We start from the raw sequence: 7,918 nt of genomic DNA, 5'->3' as shown, positions 1-7,918 counted from the left end.
GCTCAGCGGTTTAGCCCCGCCTTCTCCTGATCCTGGAGACCCGGGACTGAGTCCCATGTCAGGCTCCCTGCATGGAGCCTGCATCTCCCTCTGCCTGTGTCTCTGCCTCTCTCTCTCTCTCTCTCTCTCTCTCTGTCTCATGAATAAATAAATAAAATCATTTAAAAACATTTAAAAAAACCCAACTCTTCTAAAAAAATAGAAGGGAGGGAACATTTCTGAACTCATTCTGGACATATATTCTCCTAATACCCAAACTAGACAAACATATCACAAAGGAAAAATAGAGACCAACATTCTTTATGGATATAGATGCAAAAATCCTTGACAAAATCTAGCAAACCAAATCCATCAGAATATAAAAGGAATTATATACCATAACTAGGGATTTATCCCAGAAATGCAAGATTGGTTCAATATAAAAAAAATCAATGCAATACATAATTTTAATAAAATAAATGAGAAAAAACATATGATCATCCCAATAGTTGCAGAAAAAGCATTTGGTGAAATTCAACACACTTTCATTATGAAAACATTCAGGAAGCTAGGAATGGAAAGGAACTTCCTCAGTTTGATAAAGGGCAACCACAAAAAAAAAAAAAAAAACCTATTGAAAACCTACCTGGCTTTTTTTTTTAAAAAACTGATATTGACAAGCTGATTTTAAAACTCATATGGAGATACAGTGGACCCAGAATAACCAAAACAAATTTTAAAAAGAAGAATGAAGTTAGAGAGCTCAGTTCTGATTTTAAAACTTACCAAAAAGCTACAGTATTCAGGACTATCTGGTGCTAGCAGAAAGGGAGAGATAGAGTTCAGTGGAATTGAGAGTCTAGAAGTAAAATCATTCTATTTATGGTCAATTGACTTTCAACGAGGATGCTAAAATAACTCAAAGGGGAAATTGTCTTCAACAAGTGATGCTGGTTCAACTGAATATCCATGTACAAAAGAATGAGGTTGGACATTCTATATGAAAATTAACTTAAAATTGATCAAACCAAAATGTAAGAGCTAAAACTGTTAGCATTCGGAAGAACACATAGTTGAGAATCCTCATGACCTTGGATTAAGTAATAGTCCCTTAGATACAACACATAAAACACAAGCAACCTAGGGGAAAAAATAGATAACTTGATCAAAATTGGCAGAGAAACGCTCACAAGTGCGAAAAGAGAATCCATAGAATGAAAGAAAATACTTGAAAATTTGATGTCTGATAAGGGTATAGTACCTAGAACACATAACAATCTTTTACGACCCAACAGCAAAAAGACAAACCAATTAAAAAATGGGCAAAGGAGTAGACATTTCTCCAAAAAAGTTACATAGTGATCGATAAGCATATATGAAAAGATGCTCAGTGTCATTTCTTATTAGCAAAATGCAAAGCAAAACCACAATGAGAGACCATTTCACAGCCACTGGAATGACTATAATAAAACAAGCAGACAGTAACTGGTCTTGGGGAAGATGTGGAGAAATTGCAACCCTCAAAAAAAAAAAAAAAAAAAGAAAGAAAGAAACCCTCATGATTCCTATTGGGAAAGTAAATCATGCAGGTACTTTGTTTTTGTTTTTGTTTTGTTTTGTTTTGTACTTTGAAAAACATTTTGGCAGTTTCTCAAAAAGTAAAATAGGATTACCCCCTGACTCAGCAATTGCACTCCTCAGTATATACTCAAGAGAATCAAAAACATGTTCGCATAAAAACTTGTAAGTGAATGTTCATGGCAGGATTATTTATAATAACCAAGAAGGTGAAAATAACCCAAACCCATTAACCAATAGAGAAGAGAGAACATGGTTTATCCATACGATGGCATATTATTCACCTCTAAAAATGAATGAAGTCATGACACATGTTGCAACATGGATGAACCTCAAAAACACTGTGCTAAATTAAAGAAGTCAGGTAGAAAGGGTCACATATTGTTTGATTCCCATTTATAATGTCCCCAAAGGCAAATACATGGAATCAGAAACTGGACTGGTGGTGACAGGAGATAGAAGGAGGAGGATTTGGGGGGTGATTCCTAACTGGTTTGGAGTTTCTTTTTGGGATGATGAAAATATTCTGGAATTAGACAATGATAATGTTTGTACAATCTTGTGAATATCCTAAAAGACAAGAAATTGTCTTTAAGCCAGCGAAGCCTGTCTTTACAGGATGTGAGTTATATATCTCCGTAACTCCTGGGACCCAGGTTTTCACTGTTGGAGAAGGAAGATACAAATATTAAGAGGGAGAAAACCAGAAAAAAATTTGAGGTTTTGAATCACAATTAAAGGTCGGTGTAAATTCATGGCTTCCAATTAAAAAAAGATAGATTCAGAAATAAATATAGATGTGTGTGCGTGCTCACGTGTATGTATCCTGCTCTCTCTGCTGAAGGTGCCTAGGAGCGGTGACACCCCCATGACAACCCTCAGAGCACAATTCAGATCTTGGTTTCTAAATACCATCCTCCACTAAGCACCCTGCTAAGGAGTCCAGGGAAGCAGAGCACCTTGGAGAAACAGCTGATTCCAAGCTGGGGTAGAGATGGTACAGAGTGAGCCTGGAACATCAAGTGGTGCCAAAAAAAAAAAAAACAAAACAAAAAAAAACAACTGTTCAAAGAACAATGTCCCACTGTCCAAATCAAGGACAAATTGGCAACAAAATAATGATAATAATGGATTAAAACTCATGAAATAGGAAACCATGAGTCCATACAGATATAAATCAAAAAAGGAATGAATTGAAAATGTCATGAAGAAAAGGATAGTTCCAGAGTTTCAAAGTACTTCCCCGAACAATACTTACTAATTACAAAAGGCAGACACGTCCGTAATCAAGAGATAAAAATGAACATCAGTAATGGGATACAGCTAAACAGTGTTCCACCTGATCGGACGCAGTGAGCACTCGCTGCTGCTCCCCTCATGTTCCTGCTGATGATGCAAAACTTCAATAGAATCGTGAGGAAGTGAACAGTCAAAGCCACATTGAGGGATGTTCTATAAAATCATTGGCCTGAAATCTTAAAAAATGTCAAGATCATGCAAGTCAAGGGAAAGCCAAGGAACTGTTCCAGATGAAATGAGTCCAAAGAGACTCACCAACTAATTGCACCGTGTGGTTCTAAACTGGATCTTTTTGCTATAAAGGACATTGTGGGGACAGCTGGTGAAATTTGCATGGGGGTCTCTGGATCAGCTGGCATTTATTTCCTGGTTTTATAGTTTTTTTTAAAAGATTTCATTTATTTATTCATGAGAGACACACACACACAGAGGCAGAGACACAGGCAGAGGGAGAAGCAGGCTCCACACAGGGAACCCCATGCAGGACTCGATCCCAGGGCTCCAGGATCATGCCCTGAGCCAAAGGCAGACACTCAACCGCTGAGCCACCCAGGTGTCCCTGATTTTTATAGTTTTAATGTGGTTGTATGAGGGAATGCCTGTATTTGTGGGAAATACATACTGTTGTACTTGGAGGTGATGCATCAGATTTGCAATTTATTCTCAAATTTATTTTATCTAGGAAAAAGACTTCTTGGTGTCAGTGATATGCTGGCGTCCACATATCTATATTTTCCCAACTATGCATTTAGTCACGTCGTGTTGGTAGCTTGAAATGGGCTGTGGTGGGATTATTTACACCACGGAAATTAGCGAATGTTACAACTCAAGACTTTTTTGCACTGGAGAGCCATTTGTTGAACATTTATCAGGACACCATTCTTTGTAGCATCTTCCCAACGTTTTGGTACATTTCTTGGATCTCAAACATTTATTAAGTTAAAAAAAGAGGAAAAAATTTATTGACAAGTTACTGTTTCAAACCTTCCTTTGAACAAGGCTTGCTACAATAAATACATAAAGAGCATTTGTATTTTTTTTACTCAAGTATAATTAAATACAGTGTTTTACTGTACCAGGTGTACAAACGATTCAGCAATTCTATACCTTTCTCCTTACTCATCACAGAAGTATAGTTTTAATCTACTTCAGCTATTTCCCCCTCATCCCCCTACCCTCTCCCTACCTCCCTCCCCTCTGGCAAGATTTCATTCTTTTTTATGGTTGAGTAATAGCCTATTTCATATATTATTTATCTATTATATATCTATTATATATATATTATACATCTTTATCCATTCATCTATTGATGGACACTTGGGCTGCTTCAATGTCTTGGCTATTGTAAGTCATGTTGCAATAAACATGCGATGCACATGTATCTTTTCAAATTAGTGCTTTGTTTTTGTTGGGTAAATACTCAGTAGTGGAACATATAGTAATCCTATTTTTAATTTTTTTTGAAGAACCTCCATACTCTTTCCATAGTTGCTGTGAAAAAAAAAAAAGAGGAGCATTTGTATAGCATTTTACAGTTAACAGAAGTATATACTTCTATATCTTCCTTTAAGATTCTTGACAACTCTATGAAATAGGAATGATCATGCCCATTATAATAGAGGCAAGTAAACTGAGACTGAAGTAAATTAAGTTAGGATCTTAAATATTAGAATAATGGCTCTTTTTGTACATCTTTGTACCCTCAGTGCCTGGAGTATTTGCATACACTAGTTGCTCAATAAATGATGTCTGAGTATCTCCAAGAGGGAGAGGAAAAGTCTCCAATCCAGAACTTATAACTATTTATAGTCATCCTAAAATTGAATGCACCCCAGTTTGAGTCTAACTTGTCCCCAACCACCTTTACCAGCCCCCATGGCCCCAATCCCAGTCCTCTCTCACTTTGGTTTTCTCCTCCAGGCCTGCTCTATGCATTCGTGTTTTCCTCTGGGCCACACTGGGTGGCAAGTTCATGGCCAACTCTGACAATCCTGGAGCATTAGTGTTCTCCCTGGGAACAGGCTCCACCAGCCTTCTTTCTTTCTTCTCTCTGTTGACCTTAATTTTCCTACTCTCTTTTCATAAAAAAAGAGCATGAAGTCATCTCCCTAGCAGTTGAGTCACCTTCTTCTGCAGTGAGACGTCCAGACGAGTAATTTCACGTCAGAGTAAAGTCCTGGTTTTATAGCTTTGGCCCCACATCACAGGAAAAATCACCAGGGTTGTCTGGCTTTTTCTTTACAGTGAATTTGTGCCCTAAAATAAACAGCTGTGACCTGAAAAGAGGAGGAAGGAGAGACAGGACAGTTTTCTAACGTAAGGAAGTGTGAGGGTGAGGACACGAGGAGGTGAAGGGTGCGGCTTGGAATTTCTTTTCTTTGGTCATCTCTGGGGAACTGTCTTCACCCTACAGAGTGAGCATTACCCATTCATCCTCAAGAAATTTGTCTGCCTCCTCATACAACTGAGCCAGCAACCAGGGAGATCGTCCGGCTGGTATCAGGACTGAGGTCAGAGCATGTGGCTGGCGCTCTAAGTTTTCTGCCTGCAGCGCAGTTTGCTCACAAACAAATGGATCTCTCATTACAAAGAAAAAGGAACTCATTCCAAACAGCTCACTTTAAATCAAATTTTGTTTAAGGAGTGTGAAGAACGTACTATTTGTGTCTATGTGATCATTTGCTGAGATAGTATCAATTTGTACTTTTGTTCTCACAGTGGTGGGTAGTTTCCTCTTTTTCATCCCAAGAAGGTAACCGGAAGCAGAAGTTTCCAGGTTCCCCTTAAGCCAGAACCCCCAGGGCCTGAGCTCCTCTGGGTGACCACAGTGGGATTGTTTGAGAGAGGATGGGGTTCCAACGGTTGGCAGAAGCAGCTCCTAGTAGAGAGGGGACAGAGGAGGAATAGGGGAGGGCTCCCCCAGAGAATAGGAAGGGTAGGATGGAAAAATTTAATGGGTTCCAAAAAAGCGGAGTTGGCAGGACCTCTGATGGGCATAGCTGTGAGCTGAGAAGAGGGAGTTCTGACCCCAGGCACAGAGAACTCCGCCCCTGCCACTACCGCCACCGCCACCCAGCCAGGGCAAAGATGTCCTGTGCACAAGCTTGGCTCCAAGGCAATAGAAATGCCACCTTCAACGTACGCTGCGATGGTGGACCAGCAAGTCCAGGGTGGGCTGGTGGTCAGAGGGTCTCTCCTGGGATGGTTCAGACTGTACAAGCCCCTGAGGACTTTTGCACAATTCTCGAGAGAGGAGGGCTTTGAGGAATACAACTGAGATGGAATTTTCTGGCAGCCAGGCCGGTGGGGGCTCATTAGCTGATTTAGAAAATGAGCACTTCGTATGCCAGGTTGTTAAGGAGTTTAATGCACACTCATTACACCCCTTGTATAAACACCGACGTTGATCCACGTAACAAACTTTATACTTCTTTTACTTTCAAATTGTATCTATATGGGCCTATTCTACCGAACGTGAGATTCAAAAAAGCTCTGTCACATACGAAATCCCGTGTTATCCTCACATTACACTTTGATAGTGAATTAGGGAGATACTGTCTGACTTGTTGCACAGAGAGAAATCTGATCTATAAATGGGTCTTTGTGGTTCTTTCCTGTGTCCTGGGCGGGCTAGATTGGGCCCCCTGCTGTCCCACTCAACCTTGAGATTGGCCATCAGCACTTCAGGCCTCTTGGGCTTTCACTGGCTTTGAAATTTGTCAATGTTTTGCTTCTCTCTCATTGCCTTGTGTTCTGCATACATGACTACCCCATGCCCATTTCTGTTGTCTATCAACTCTTTACACCTGTCCATTCTCTCCATCAATTCCAATCTTCTCAGCATGGGCCATTTGTGTTTCTTTGCTTCAACAACTGGCTCAGATCTAAGAGACATCTAATGAGCACCTCCTACGTGTCAGGCATCATGCAAGGTGTTCTCATATGGTAACTCATTTACTCTTTATGTGGGAGGTAGAGCATGTCTGGTTTTTAGACATGGAATCTAAGAGTCAGAAACGGTAAGGATCGTGTCCAAGGTCGCCGAGCTAGGAATTAGTAGCACAGGGATTCATTATCTTCCTTTTCGGGGTCCAAGTCTCTGTTCTGTGCCTAACTAGCCCCACCTGGTTGCCTTACACAGTTTCTGGGTTCTCTATCCACTTCCAAAGAGAAAATAAGATTGATGTTAAAAGGAAATCTACTCCGTATTTCCCTGAATCCCATCTTGAATGTTAGTACCTGTCCCAATTTAAAGTCACCCCTGGAGTAAGAAGTCCATTTTGACTATTATCTGAGACATACTAATAGAACAGTCATCCTCATTCTTGTAGTTCAGCACCTCAAAGTGGGTTTCATGGGACACCTATTGCATGGGACGTTTTGCAAACGATCTTGAGAAAGGGGATGTTAAGTAGAGTTAAACAGGATTTACCTTTGCAATTCCTTTTTATCCAAAAATGTGCATTTGAATTGCCAAGGGATACATGGGGTGGACATATACAACATTGTTTCCCAAACTTATTTAATCATAAAACCTCTTCTTTCCCTTTCAGATAGAACATTTCCCTGGATGAGGATTCAGAACACAGTTTCAGAAACTTGGTGGAGGTTCTACTCAGCTGAGGACATTTTAGCTTTTTGCCATGTGGTCCCTGAAAGTCAACCAAAGTGATTTTGGTTTCTGAAAACAGCCAAAGGGGAAACTGAGCTGATGCGCCTTCCCTCACAAGAAAAGTCCTTAGGACTTGGATTTGGCAGGCCACCACTGGACACTGCCCCTTTGGGGTCCTGAGCAATGATTGGAGCAGCCCCTCATCTTACAGAAGGGGAAACTGAGCCCAGAGAGAGAAATCGGCTTCTCTTAGATCATCCAGCCAAGAGCCCAATCCCTGCAATCCCACACCCAGCACCAAGAGGTTAAACCTTACTGACTGCCGTGGCCCTTTTCATACTTTACCTTGTTTAATGTTTAAGAATGATAAGTGCACAGTAACTATCTGTAAAGGTAGGATTGGCAGATAAAATTCAGGATAGTCATTTAAGTTTGAACTTCAGACAACAA

This window comes from Vulpes vulpes, chromosome 2 (genome assembly GCF_048418805.1).
Source record: "Vulpes vulpes isolate BD-2025 chromosome 2, VulVul3, whole genome shotgun sequence".
NCBI lineage: Eukaryota > Metazoa > Chordata > Mammalia > Carnivora > Canidae > Vulpes > Vulpes vulpes.
The sequence above is the reverse complement of the archived record's forward strand: the minus strand, read 5'-3'. Positions refer to the sequence as shown.